At 36.8% G+C, this 16,293-nt stretch overlaps 1 pseudogene; it reads right to left on the bottom strand.

Moving 5' to 3' along the window:
- Positions 1 to 16,019, bottom strand: part of LOC149139315 (BTB/POZ domain-containing protein At5g48800-like) — a 212,551-nt pseudogene extending 196,532 nt beyond the window's left edge.
- Between the last annotated feature and the right edge of the window lie 274 nt (positions 16,020 to 16,293).

Here is a 16,293-nt window from a genome sequence, read left to right as displayed (position 1 = left end):
CTCTGGTTTAAAAGAGTCGATGACCACTTGCCTTGAGGTTACAAATTCTCTGTCTTCAATGTTCACATTTTCAATAACCCATTTCACCATATCAGTGTAGGGTAATAATTTTGGCCTAGATGCTACCTTATGCAAAACAAAGCATGCGACCTCAGGATAAGAAGCGTCTGAGGATTGAATATCATCTATCATTGCTTCCTTCTGTATTTCCTTCTCGAATATATCATAAACATTTTCCCAGGAGCCAGCACCACACTCTCGTAGACAAGTTGTATCAGAAAATAAAGGTGGCGATTCTAGTACATCTTCAGTCGTGGACTGTGTAACCTTTCCCTTATTCATATTGACGATCAAGCCTAGTAATCGAGTCTCTGTTATAGTCTTGTCACCACAAAGAAGATGAGAGTGATAGTGCATAAGATGAGAAATAGAACTATCACGGCTTGCAAATATGAAAACCTTATTTAAATTAATGTTACTGAAAAACTTAAACGCATCCATAATGGTGAGAAGACATTGAATTTTTCGAGTTGTGGAGTCATAAATATCCATAACCTGAAATGATATATGCACAAGATTCGGATTAACATGCATTACTGTAGTCTACTGCAAACGATCTTATTGGAGCAGATCATTAAATCTTGTTAATGTACCATCCTTAATACGTGAAATATAATCTAATGATGTGTTAGTGGGTCCTAATTCTCTTGCAAATCATCTATTCTCAATGTCACATAATAGTTTGATTGCCAGTTTTGCGATTTTTCAATTTGCGAGATTGTGATATGACAGATGCAAACATGTTTTGATATTACAGTTAATTTGTTTGTCGGGTCCATTGTCATATCGCAATACGTAAAGGAAGGTTTAACATGTTTTATTTCTTTTTTGCAATGGGAAAAGTCTGACACGATTTGACCGTAAAGGAATATTCCTTAAATTCTACGCATATCACAAATCAGTGATGTTTCAAATGGTAATGTTAAGTGTTGTACACAAGACTTTACGAAATGCGAAAAGCGATTTAACTTTGAAGTGAGGTTCTTGGATTTTTTATTTAGATTTTAATGAATTTTAAATCAAATTATTTTCTAAAGGGTCCCCATTTGTTATCTAAAGGATTTTACCAAATGGGGGGTTGTAAAACACAACAAACTCCTAGTACAACATCAGCAGCACCCATTGGAATGGAAATCATTGGACTATTCAATACATATTCTCCCATGGATAACTTGATATTATGCAATTTCCAGAGTAATTTATAGTCCTTCCATTTGCAACCATCACTTGACACTTTGGTATTGAATATAGGAAGAAATTCAATTTCTTGGCTATCTTACAATGAATAAAGTTATGGGTACTGTCTGAATCAAGCAACATGAATACATTTTTCTTCTTGATATGTCCTTCTATCTTGAGAGTTTGAGGAGTGGTAATTTATGCCAATTCATTACAAAATATGGTCGGATTCATTTCTTCTTTATCTAGGGTTGGTTCCTGGCGTATATCCTCTTCTTTTGACATTGCTTGTTCCTTTTCTTCCTCCTCTTCACAATCTATGTAAAATAATTTCTTCTCAGCACACTGTTGTGCTATTCAACAACCCCTCATTTATTTATATATAAATCTCTTAGGAAATTATTATATAAATAATGGGGACCCTTTAAAGTTTTAAATCACAAAAAAATAAAAATAAAAATTAGTGTTTTAAAAAGGACAAATTTAAGTTTATTTGAATAAAAAATCCAAATTTCATTGGCCCAAATAATTCAAATGAGTTGGCCTTAAAGAAATCCCGACATTATCGCACTTCGCAAGTCCTAATGAGAAACTCCTTGTTTTATCCTTTTGAATGATGTGACGCAATAAAGTATATTGCAATCACATATCACAATGTGTATAGCCCACGAGAAAAAAAAAAAATACTTAAGCTTTAAAAGCCTTAAATATTGTTAAATATACACTCTATATCGGAGCTTACCCACATCAAAAAACTTATAACGAGCGTGATTTAAAAAGACCCGAGGACCACTCCGATTGTGATATGTGATAAACCTTTCAGACCCGATATAACAGTTAACGCAACCCTATAAATATGTCGCATCCAGATGAATCGCAAATTGGCAAAAGGCAGGCCGCTCCATTCACTTCCGATCTCTCGACTGCGATAAATCTCTTTATTAAAGCGTGACTTTAATAAAATCATAAGAATGAATAAAACAAAGGAAAAGCATGTTAAAAGATAATAGTAAGTCATTGGTCGGGCCTGCTCCACTGCCACATCATTCCTTGTGATTTCACAATCACAAAAGGATTTTGGTAATTTCCATTGTCCTCCGCTCTAAACCCCCGATTGCGATATTACAATCATCGCATCACGGACTTCTGATACCCAAACCGCCGATATAATGGTATCGCAATCGCATATCGGGAAAACACATTGAGACATGTTTACGATTACCGTTTGAAATATTTTTGCGATACGATCTATTAATGGAATAATAAATTATCACGTGAGCCCATGATTTCAATTATTAAGAACTTGTAATGGTATTTATGATTTAAAGCCCTGAGGTGATTTGATGGTCTGTATGTAGATTTTTCAGATTTTTTCGCATTTAAACAATATTCTCCATCATTTCTAACCTTGTATGTTCAGCATTCCCTCATTTTCAAACCTGTCGTTCTTGATTCCTCTGTGTTTCCAATTGCAGACTAATCTCGAAAAGCAACAGTGTAATAGAATGACCAAAGCAAATAAAGGAAAGAAAACAATGGTAGCTTCGCAAGGCCACACCTCATGTTTCCAAAGTAACAGAAATGCTCCCACTTTTCTCAGACACTATGTGCACGATAGACAATGGATCATCCTCATGGGAATCTATGTATCAATTTCTTGAAAGCGAAGGACGCAAGGTAACTCAGAGAGTGATGAAAGCAGATGCTACTTCTCTTCTGAAGCCTCCAACCATGAAGTCGCCATCTCTTTTCTTCACAGGACCGTTGCTCGACCCAAGATCCTGCCTTATACTTATATGGTGAAATGGATAATTGAGAACATCAATATCGCTGATAGGACATTCTTGACTTCAAGAAAAATAGTCATTGGGTCTTTTACAGCTCAAGGTTTAAATAAAATGTGTCGTATACCTGACGCACAGAAGGTATATGGCAAAGCTTTCCTCGAACTATTTGCAAGTGAGAATGAGGTGGAATCAGATCCAATTAGACGATGGAGATCCTATCTAAACAAACACAAACATGAAAAGTCGAGTATGTACTCTTTATCTTCTCTAGCCTCTCCCTATAGTTATGTCGTAGCTATGATGTGTAGGCTATCTGGGTACCCTAATACAACTAAATTCTCAGTCAAATGGGTTCCTCTTATTGTGGCATCATCAAATTCTTCTATAATGGATTGGGGCACTATCCTTTCAAATAATATTGCCTCCCAAATCTGAGAATACAAACAAAATCAATATGTTATTACCAGAGTAGTTCCACCATTCTTTATGAGCGCATATATCATGGATGCAGTTTGTCTCACTTTAGATTTCCCAATGATGGGATGGAAATGGACCATTCAAGACTCCACTCCTATCCATGTATATCATAAAGTACTGTGGGATTCTAATTTCCACACCCATTTTTATAAAATTTTCCGTGGAGTCATTCTGCCAATACACCAAGCCATTTTTTATATAAGAGCCCTAAGGTTGTCCGAAGAGGCAAAAAGTGATTTCATACCTATAGGCAGGTGGTTTGGTGAAGAACTATTTACCTATGTTATAGCCTATGGAAGTCTAGAAGCTCCTCATGTTCTCCCATTATATGTCCTTGATAAACTACTGGATAGGGAGATTTCCTATCAAACTGTAGGGGATGGATTGACAAAAACCCTAAAGGAAGCCAAGAAATCTCTATGGCCTTCATTCCCTATCCAATGTGGTGTATATTCTCTACATGACTTCAAGCATTGATCGAGGTGGATATTGGTGGCCACCTTCCTATCCCACTTGGACCCACACCATTGTCTCTTTTAGTTTTTCAGTTTCCTTATTTGTAGCACAATTTACTATTTTTGGCATTTTTTCGGGTCCTAAACTTCCAGAGCCTTTATGAGGCCCTAAACGAAATTTTTTTGGCAAAATTTCTTCAATAATTTTTATGGAAATCACATTACTAGTTGTAGTCCTCAGAGAGATCTTTCCAATGAGGTATCATACTTGTCAAAGGGAGATAATATGACCAAGTTACGACCCCGGGAAGTTGGCTACCCATCTAACCCCAACGGGGCCCATAAACTCTTGGTGTTACATCTCCTCGGGTTAGGGTTTTGGTTGTTTAGGATTTTATCTTATTTTTCAATAATAAAAAGGCCCTTGAGCCTCATTGTAACTCAATTCAGAGGCATGTAGCCACTGCATCTCTTCTCAGAGATAAGATTCCATCACCCGAGCTAGTCTTATTTCCATTTTGTTTGTAAGCGTATTTCAGTATTTATTATTAATGAAATGAAGTGTTATTTATGTTGCATCTCTGAATTTATGGTATATTTGTAATTTATTGTGTTCCTGTTTAAATCTAGATTAGTGGTATCAAAGTGGTCTACTCTTTCTCTATTTTTCTTTGCATGTCCCCAACGAGGCCAAGATATAAGGAGTTAGGGCTTGAACTAGTTGAACATTTGCAAGACTAACCTCACAAACATTGATGGCCTCCCATGGCGGATGAAAATAAAGATGAGGGGGAAGGAGATCCTATCAAAATCTTGCTCGAAGAAGCCCCCGAGCGAGAAAGGAACGTGATGATGGACAACTTTTCCCAAATCCTTCACCAGCTACCTAGGGGCGATGCATCTACTTCCAGCAGCTACTATGGAAGCACCACACCCTTTAAGGTACAAGTTAACTTTGACATTCCCATATTTGAGGGTCAAATAGATGTGGATGCTATAGATAAAATGTTAAATCTACTAGGAGGATATTTTTCTATTCATGATTTTTCCAACCGGGAAAAGATCACTTTTTCACTTCTCAAAGTCACCCCCCACATCAAGGACTGGTGGGAAACCTACTGTGAGTAGAAGGACGAGAAGGAATCCTAATTGTTTTCAACCACACCCACTTGGAATTCATTCTAGGATGCCATCAAGGATCAGTACTACCCTGTCAGGAGCTATGAGGATAAATACATAAAGTGGACCATGCTGCAGCAAGAAAGGGACCAAGATGTGTCGGAGTTTACCAATATTTTTTACACCCTTCGCACGAAGTTGGGTATCAAGATTCTGAGCAGAATTTGGCACTCAGATATCGTGGCTGCCTACACAGGTACATATAAGACGAGATGGAGTTCCTGGACATCTCCTCACCCGGCACGACGTACTAATACACTGTCAAGATCGAGCAAAAGTTTAAACAGAATAAGTGAGACTTTGGATCCACGAATCGAAAGCAATGGAAAGACACCCACAAGCCACAGAACAAGAGACCAAGCCAAGATGGGCTGACCCAAGAAAACTCATCAAATCCGCAAGAAAATAACACCACCATGAAGTCAAAGAAGGACAAAGGAAAGTGGTGTGAGTTCCATAAGAGCCTCACTCACAACACAAGTGAATGTCGGTCCAAGCAATCGATGGTGGCCGAGTTGACGGCTTCAAACTCAGATGCATGTTCTGAATCTAAGTCGGAACCCAACAAGAAGGATGACAAAGGGAAGTAGATTATTGATGCAGAGCCCATCTCCATTGTTGCCATCGCCAAGATCCAGAAGGATGAGCCCGAAGATCCAAAGGAAGGGGAACATCTCTTCCACTCACAGATGTGGTTGAAGGGTTCGTCATTGCAATTCATTGTCGATAGTGAGAGCCAAAAGAACCTCACTTGAATCAGCAAAGGTCATGAAATGATTGGGCCTATCGACTACACCACACCCATAGTCATACAGTATTAGGTGGCTTCACCAAGTACGAGATCTTTGAGTTAGCCAGTAGTGTCACCTCCCCTACAGCATCAAGCCCTTCACAGATGAGGTATTGTGTGATGTTGCTCCTCTTGACGTTTTTGATGTATTATTAGGACAACCATACTTGTGGAAGCGACATGTTGTATATGATTCTAGACCTCACTCTGTGATTATTTCTTTGGGTAATTCATTATACAGGATGCTGGAGGTAGCACTGCCTACCTCCACCTCTTTGATCTCTGCAAAGAAATGCAGTAAGATCATCTCCCAGACTAGGAAATTCATTTTATTTTGGGTTCACTCTCAAAGTAAGGGGAAGATTGTAGCCACATCCATGGCCCCCAGGAAGGGTTCCTCCACGCAGCAGAATCAGGTGAATACAATCATGAAATAATACAGGGACATCTTCTCCTCACCCACAGGGGCACCGTTGCACTGTCAGGTCAAGCATTCATTCAATCTGACTCCCAGAGCACCTCTACCCAATGGGACGATATATTGCTACTCCATTGTGGAAAATTCCAAGTACAAGTTGCGACATGATCAACATCGGGTGTCACACAAGTCTTAGGTGGGCAACAAAGTTTGGTTGCATTTGCAGAAAGAATGTGTTACCAGAGCCCATTGGAAGCTCAGAACACTCTGATATGGTCCTTACACCATTACCAAATATGTGGGAGACAATGCTTTGGAGCGCAGCATTCCCCCATTCCTTGGCCTACACCCAGTGTTCAATGTGGACTACCTTCGACCATGCTTCCCACATTATTGGACACATCAGACATTGTAGAACAACTCACACCAGCAGAAGTTTCCTCATCTCATGGAGGAATTCAACATAATGGGGACCATTGCTTCCTAAGGGGGGAGGAATGATCCAGGTGGATATTGGTGGCCACCTTCCTATCCCACTTTGACCCCCACCATTGTCTCTTTCAGTTTTTCAGTTTCCTTATTTGTAGCACAATTTCCTATTTTTTGCCATTTTTCAGGTCCTGAACTTCCGGAGCCATTTTGAGGCCCTAAACGACACTTTTTTGGCAAAATTTCTTTGACAATTCTAATAGCAATTATGTCAATAGTTTTAGTACTCAGAGAGGTCTTTCCAACAAGGTATCATACGTGTCAAACGGAGATAATATGACCAAGTTACAACCCCGGGAAGTTGGCTGCCCAACTAACCCCAACGGGGCCCATAAACTCTTGGTGTAACATCTCCTCGGGTTAGGGTTTTGGTTGTTTAGGGTTTTCTCTTATTGTTCAATAATAAAAAGGCCCTTGAGTCTCATTGTAACTCAGTTCAGAGGCATGTAGCCACAACATCTCTTCTCAGAGATAAGTTACCATCGCCCGAGCTAGTCTTATTTCCATTATGTTTGGAAGCATATTTCAGTATTTGCTATTAACGAAATGAAGTGTTATTTCTGTTGCATCTCTGCATTTATGGTTATATCTATAGTTTGTTGCATTCCTGTTTAAATTTGGATCAAGCATGCTTCGCTTGAAATTGATAACATAAAATGTTTAAATCTTGCTACTGTGCCTAGAAGACAGTTTGATCCAAACAAAGTAGCACAGAATGTTACTGCTCAAGTAAAAATCAGGCAATTCAATCATGAAGATGATGACTATGATGACCTATTTGAGTCTGCCGAGATATTTTCACAAGCACAACATCTAGCTACATTGAAACTTAATTCAAAAAAATTAGTGTAATTCAAAGAATACAAGGAAAAAAGATTGCAGAACATCCGTTTAGATCTGTTGAGCATTTCTCAACTAATTTCCCAAGAAGAGAAGAATTCAGAACAAGACTCAGAGCAGGTTTCTAAATATATTGAAGTGGAAGATAAATCAACAAAAATCCATACTGATAAAACACCCTTCAATAATGAACTGGATGAAGCCTGGAAACAGTTTGATTAGTAGTTAAAAGGATAACAAGGGGTAGAGAATATTGAGCTGGAGAAAATAGTCAGCACACCCCAGAACACTGGACAGAGCTCGTTTATTGATAGGGCTTCTGATAAAGCTGTCAGTACAGATGAAATTGAAATCATCCTAGCATTCCCTTCATCCGAAATTGTCCTTAAAGTGGAAGAAATCCCTCCTCTCGACATCTTTTACAATCCCAAACATCGGGTTGTGGTGAAAAGATAGAGGAAAAGGAGAATAATGGAACAATCATCGGCAATCATTCCTAGTGATCTACCAATGGACATAGTGTGGAAGGATACACAACTTGATCCTTCAAAGAATTTAACAAAGTTGTCATAGTTTTCAGGTGCTTGTGCATCTGTCGCAATTGATCAAGCAACAAAAGTTCGACAACTGATCAGGAAAAGGAGGAAAGGATTCAACAATTGGAACAACAGTTGGTAGAGGAAAAACAAAGTATTGATCAACAAGTGAAGACACAGTTGTCTCAACCTAGCAGAGTTATGATCAATTAAAGCTCCAACATCAGGTAGAGATCAGTACTAAGGATACTCAAATCCGACAGCTCCAGTTTTCACTTGATCGATTAAGGACAATCCTGAAGTGGAAGACTTTATAAAGGAAGCATTAGAGATAAACACCTTTGTTATCGTAGAAACAAGCGATATTTTGTCAGAAGTTATCAATCATCAATCCACTATGTGTCAAAAATCATTCACTGATGAATCAATCATCTAATCTTAGGGTGACTTTCGATGACATTGATGATAAAATCTTAGGATTTATAACATGGCAAGATACACCAGAAGAAAGATCAGCAGACCTTCCCAGAATAGAGGAATCTCAAAAGGAAATACTCTTTACTGATTGTGACATTCAGTTCAAACAGGCAGAAATAACAGTCTCTAGGGAAAACGGTGTTGCCAAGAAAATCATTGAAACTATCAATGATAACCTGCATAATTCCAACCTGATTCAAGAATACCCACCTGGTAATTTTCCTGATATTAAAGTTCTTGAAAGGCAATGGCAAGAAATTTGAAAGAAAAAGGAAGAAGCAATTAAAAAATTGACAAAACTTGACTAGAAGATGTATTCGAAATATCTTGTGAAGCCACACAGTTAGTGGCTAATGCTCTGCTGCCTTGCTGACTCATCCACTCATATGCTTCATGTGCTTTCAGATGCAGTGTATACTGGATAGCTACACATGAGGACAGGTCAACCCCCTGAAGTTAAGCCAATGTTAGATATTTACGAGCTCAAAAAGCGAATGGAAGAATAGACACATTTACATTCATGAGCTCATCATTTCAACAACTTCTATTTATGTCTTATTGTCTCTTATTTTAAGGAGAGTTGTTTCAACCTCCTCAACACTTTTTATGTATTGTCTATTTTTATATTTTATTTTTGCTATATAAACCCTTTCATGTCTACAAAGAAAGGGTCCCCAAATTTTATAAGGAAAGGCTTTGGAAGCTTGCACTTCTATACTTTCAAGCTTATCTTAGTAGAATGACCGGATCAGGGTCCTGAAGTTTTGTAGAGAAGGCTTTGAAAGCTTGCACTTTTGTATTCTTGAAACCATCTTAATGAGAAAGATTGGACCAGAACTATTTCTTTCATGAGTAGAGTAACATACATCGGGTACTTTTATCATTGTATTTCTGTTTTGTTTATGAATTGATAGTCATTCCTCTTTATATTGTTTATTATATGTATCTTTTCTAACGTAGTTTTGCATTAATTCATTTCTGAACATGCTAGAATTGTCATCATATATAAGTGATTTGTTAACGTTATTTGATTGTGATATGAGTTTCATCAATTATTTGATTAACTGTTTAATCAAAATAATTATCTTAAATTCTTTTCACTTCTACAAGTGTTCGATTAGTCTTTATTATCATGCACTAAGGATAATTATTTTAGATCGCATAAAATAAGTAACCCCGGGTAATAGATAAATTAATACATGTATTTCAGTTTATAATCACTTCCATTTATCACCTAGATTCAGTTATAAGCACTCTACATCTATTCTATCACATTTTATTGGGAAAATGGTCCCATTATATCCAGTCAGAGCCACTATTCCAAATGGAAAAGGGACGGTATTCAAGTCCCCAACAGGGTGGTTATCCCCAATGTTGTTGCAGCGCTTTTCGTGGCATCAACACACACTTATGACCTTTAGTTTATTTTCTATCACAACTATAAAAAAGTCAGTTCTATTTTCTTCCAGTTGTTGTGGTGTCAACCTTGTAGGTGTGGAAGGCTAGGGGTAGCGAGACTTTCGTCTTTAGTTGTGATTGGTAGGCTTCCTTGTTGCCATAATTTTTCTTTCAATTTTTCTCTCCAACCTGAATTCCTTTTCAAATGAATCAGGTTCCCAAAGGCAAACCTCATTTTGGATGTTATCCTTTAAAGTCTTTATGAACACATAAATGCTATGCTCCTCTAGAATATCATTTACCCTATATTCAATTTTTGGATGTCCTCAATGTGCTCCACCATTGAACCCTTTTGTTTGAGATTTATCAATTGACTAAAGCAGGTGTTTCTCTTTGTATCCTCATAGTGTGCTATCATTTCCTCCATAAAAATTAACCAAGTGACAATTTTTTTACGAGAGAAAAGCCATCGATACCATACAAACTGATTGGGTTCCAAATATAAAGTTGCAATGCGTACCTTTTGTGTGTTTTACACATTATGGAGATTGAAATATTTCTCCATCTGTAGTGTCCATGTTACATGATCCTTCCCATCAAACTTACTCATATCGATATTTGAAACATGGTGGGTCTTCGATCCAATGTTAGAGTCTATTAAATCATGATTAACATCTCTTTTTCTCTCATCATGAGTTTCATCTAATACCTTTTCGCCATTAGGAAGCATTTCTTGTAGCAACCTTGTCAAACCTTCCATGTCTTCTTTCAAACCATTCTTAAAATCTTCCATATTATCTTTCATGTCATCCATTTTAGCTTTCATGTCATTCTTCAATCCTTCCATGTCTTATTTTAAGCTATTCTTCAAACCATCCATCTTAGCTTCCATTTCATTTTTTGTTACTCTTTGTGAGAGCGAAAATTGTTGCACTTGGTCTCGTAATTTTGATATATCATGTTGTATTTTTTCTTCTTATTCATGCGTCATATTAGAACTTTTTGGTTGCTTACTAGGTGTTTCCAATTTCTTTCTTCGGGGCATAAATTAATGACTATTATGCTTCACTATGCCCTTTGAATCACATCAAATTATTTTTTCAAACAAAACTTATGCCAAATTAAAAATTTAAAATTAAAAAAAAAAAAAAAAAAAAAAAAAAAAAAAAAAAAAAAAAAAATACACACCTTTTTTCGTAGGAGCTCAATTTGGAATTTGTTGTATCTCTGTAATTGTGAATCTTCAAGGTCTTAAATTTCGTTTTATGTAGCCCTCTAAGTCTTATTTCCAACCCCACAAGTCTAGTCGTAATTGGATTCTCGAAGAAAGAGTTATGCCCAATCTTCCACAATGACTTGATTATAAAGTGGTTCAATAGAGCAAACTTGTACGAATTTCCACGTGTTACTTTTTCAACCTTCGGACCTAAAAGCGATACCCAAAAAACTAAATTCCATCCTATTTCTGTCACTTTTTAATAAATTCAAATCTAATACTCATAGAGAAAGTTATGACAATTTTCCCAAGGTCACTTGTTTGAGAAGGAATTCGGGAGCCTACAAAAACCCTAACTTCCTTGGATCATATCTCTGAAAATATAGCGAGACAAGATCTGAAATTCGGACACGACATTCATCACGATTTCGTATCAAATGGTTTTTTCAGCTTCTGAAGCTTCATAGAAAAAAATTTATAACGAAAATTCCACGAGGATCTGTTTGAAGCAACGAAACCCTAGAATCCAAAGCTCTGATATCAAATGTTATGCAACCAACTCACAAAATAGAAGAAGAGATAGATCAAAGATTTAAAAATTAGCCTCTTCGAGGGGGAAACCTCCTTTACATTACATAAATGAACAATTATTGGATGATTCAAATGAAAAAACCTCCTTTCTATATATAGGAGCCTAAGGGGTCACAATATAATCAGAGCCGACATAACAATAATATTGTAAGGGCACAACAATAACAATAGTGGGCTTCTATGGGGAAAAATGATAACAATATGGGAACAACATGAACACAAAAATAACAATAAGGGATACAATGACAATAATAATGGGGGAATACACTAGTATTATAGGTACCTAACAGTTAATATGAGAAAAACATCAGCACGGTTCCTAGGATGTAATATTCAACACAGAGAAGCATAACTCAGATTTAACAGGTAAATCATATAGGGATTAACCATTCCTCGCCATTATCATAGAATTTAACATTGCTAATTCACACAAGAATTAACATTCCTCACCAGTAACATAGGAATTGAACCAGCACCTTAAATATATTCAAAAGACAATTATATTACACCATAAACATTCATACAACATTAATTGGTGCATAAGGCATAAGAAACACTTATCTTATCTAGTAAATGAGATGGGGAATATGACTTTCCACCTAACCTTAGATTGGTATGCAATGTGGTCTTTCTTACAACCAGTCACCCCTAAGCCAGATTATAGAGCTTGAGGAGGAATGCTCAAAGGATAAGCCAATGTTTCTAGCTGAAACAAAGACTCCAGAGGTTTCACCACCTCCACCCACCAACTACATGATCAACAGGTTGAAACAGGGAATCCAAAGGGCTCTCATCCTCCACACATCAACTAAACAAGGGAATCCAAAGGTTCTTCACTTCAACCCTCAAGATAATGTCCACAGTGGCTCCACCCATAATTGGGAATCTAAAATGCACTATAATGAAACCAAAAAAACAAGAAAGAAACCTCCAAAGCACTCCTTACCAGGAATTCAAGAGGAAAGCCTCTACCCCAACTATCAAAGGAATCTATATATTAATCATCCCCACCCTCTATCCAATCAGATAATATAGAGGGCTCTACCCCTCACCTGAGAGATGTTCTTCCAACTTTCAATGCTCAACCAAAATATTATTCTTCTTCTTTCTAAAACAACACAGATCTTCCCTTTTTTTTCCTCCCCCTTGCGCTCGGCCTCCTCTCCTTCTCTTCATAATTCCATCATTATCAGTTTCATCCTTTCTTCTCTATACCCCTCTACGATTTCTCGCCTCCTTTCCTTTCGCGCCTCTACAATTTTTTTCCCCTATATGATCATTATTTTCCAGTCCAATGAAGTGATGCCACATGCCTCTTGTCTCCCCACGACCTTCCCTTTTTTCTATTAATTTCTTGTTGCAACAGATTTCTAGCTCTCCCCTATGTGCTCTTGGCCATAAATTGACTTCTCAATAGTGTGGACATCTCATCTTTAAATTGGTGTCCCAACCTGGTTGTATATTGTTACAAGAGACATGTTTTTTGTACTTATTCTCTGTTGAGTTAATTTATATAACATTTCCTCTTAGGAACACTTTCCATCCTCCCATGGCTATTATTAAATCAACTCAAGCTTCCTTATAATCCCAAGAAATCTCCTTCCTCAACTCTGGAAATATATGTCCCAATCTCATCCCATTTCATTATAACAAATAATTATAGTAATTACAGTCAGGGAAAAGTAGCCAGGGGTTGTCATATTGTCACATCCTACTCATAACATTCTCTGAACATCACAACAATATTTTCATCAATCTAGTACCATGAATCCTTTTCTTGATCCTACTTTGGTCATACATCACCTACTTAAGAAGCCTGAAACATGTTCATAACCCTTAAAAACAAGAAGTACATTTTTACGATATCAAAAATGCATCTTCATGGCTCTTCATAACATCTATATGAATAACAACTGAATTCTAATCATTTCCCCTCTTCAATAATTCAATTTGGCTAAAAAAAAGTCCAAAAACCTATATAAAAAATAATTGTTCGACAAAATAACAGTTACAGAGCGCATTATACAAAATGACCCTTTACAATTTCTATAGAATGTCACTTTAATGGTTCAACAAAATGCATGAACTAACATGCCAATAACCTTATAAAAAAAAAATGACCTACATACCAAAGTTCAAACCACTAATCTCCTGCGTTCAAACCACATGGCATGCCAATATTGTTGCTCATTTCTTCATTCCAATCAATATGAAAATTTCTTCAAATGGCACGTCAATATATGAATATGTAAAAAAGAGTGGCTTGATCCTTCCACAAATACGAGTCACATTGAAACCAAATTGAGACCAAAATAACCATTCAACCACAGAACCCCAAACAAAAGCTTATTCACTTATCTCCACAGACCCAATGAACTATTCATTTGATAATTGCCTTGACTGGACTTCGACCACACACACACACATATATATGTCATTTTTGGACTTGTGGCATATGGGCCGATCTGAAGGTGGACACTTGGGCCATGGTTTCTGAAGAGTTGCACTAAGTCAACCATATGATCTTGATAATACAACCTTACCCCTACATTTTTTTGCCATATTCCTTTATGCCTAGCCCTTTAATCCATGTGACATGATCCTTAAATTTCATGGTCATCTGCATGCTAACATTAATGTGATGCCATCACACCATGTGGCAGCCCGTGAGAAGTGCCACATCTCACACAATTTTTTGGGAATTTACCAATCAAAAATTACCATTTATATATGCCACTTGGCAGTTATTCGTACTACCACGTAATCCTATTGACATTTCACCCATGGCATTTCCATATTATCCTTTGTTACCACATCATCTAAAATTAACCTGTAACCATCTACCACGTGTCATGTATTTATTTTTCCAGAGAGGGGGGTTAAACTTCGTGCATGATAAAGTACAATCTAGTTTTTATTTCTTTATACGACTAATGGATATGTCATATCTATGCAAAGTTTCTTGATTATTAACGTGGATAAACATCATGAAAATTAGGACATTGTTCACCATTTATATACCAAGAAACCTTGATCCACTCTATAACATGTGCGATATTTAACGAATTTGGGGTTTGTGGGCTTTCCTCCATATTTTAGATCATTAAGCCAATGTTGATCTTCAAATGGCCATAACTTCTCATCTGGGAGGATTTTATCATAGTTTTATATATTGTTGGAAAGGTCTTAGAGAGGACTATCCAACCATACCATCCATAGAGTCATTAGGACACCATAAATTTTATAAAAAAACTTAATAAACTTCAAACCTCTTTGACTTTACTTGAAGAGGGCATGCAAGAGATCAAGCTATCATATCGCTACCTTTAATCATGAATGACATTGTTGCTTCCTTAGGCATCCCCTTTGACGCCAATGACTATGGTTGTCATCAATAACAATAATATATACAACACATTGTTGTTATAAATCTATAACACAAGCCAATAGGAAGGACAAAATGATCTTCAACCCACCAATCACCCAAATTCTTTGGTTGGCTATTACTATGAAGTCGACTTGACTATTGTAGTCTAACCCTGAAAAATTGATCTAATTTTCTCCCTACAATATTTTAAAGTGATTGCATCAATACATTTGTTAACAATTTTTAACTCCTCTGTGAGGGGAAGCATATTATCATAATTTTGTAACACTTCCAAGGAATTTTCAAGACTTTGGCTCATAATTTCTTCCATATATACTTCAGTTTGTGAAAAAAGGTTCTCTTTAGCATATTCTTTAGTTGTTTCAAGGTATTTGGTTGAAAAACAGAGGGAAGCCACATTTGATGTGGTGATTTCAATCCACTCACATATTATTGCAAGCTTATTGATATAACCTCCACCATTTGTATTCATTTCTTGCCCTGGATTTTGGTCAGCATCTACATGAACATCTTCATTGCTTTCTATGCATTTCTCATTTTCTACTGCTAGCCTATTATTTTCAGCCTTGAAATTTGTTTCCAAAACAAGTACAATATGGGCATGTTTATCAATATTAAATTCATCATGGACTACCCTATCCAATTGAATTCCAAGAGTTGGTATTCTAATAATAGTTTCTTGGATTGTAACTAATTTTTGTGTGTATGAAATTGCACCATCAACTTTTTTCTTTACCATCACACGATGAGCAATAGTAAAATCTCGATCAAACCATGTGTGCCATAATCCACCCCCATATGGTTGATCACATTTCCATAAATCCTCAATTAGTGACCTATCCAAAGGAAGTTCCAACTGCCATATGAAAGCTTTCGGTTTCCTTGAACCATATAGCAGTGACTTCCTAATCAATGTATCTTGTATGTGTAGCTACATCATCATTTTCCTTTCTCATTTTCTTGTATAGTTTCCAGTATTCATATTTACCCATCCCCTCATAAAAAATAGTAGT

Source organism: Pinus tabuliformis, chromosome X (genome assembly GCF_031772625.1).
Source record: "Pinus tabuliformis cultivar Carrire ecotype Pingquan chromosome X, CPIR1, whole genome shotgun sequence".
In the NCBI taxonomy this organism is placed as follows: Eukaryota; Viridiplantae; Streptophyta; class Pinopsida; order Pinales; family Pinaceae; genus Pinus; species Pinus tabuliformis.
The sequence above is the reverse complement of the archived record's forward strand: the minus strand, read 5'-3'. Positions and strand labels throughout refer to the sequence as shown.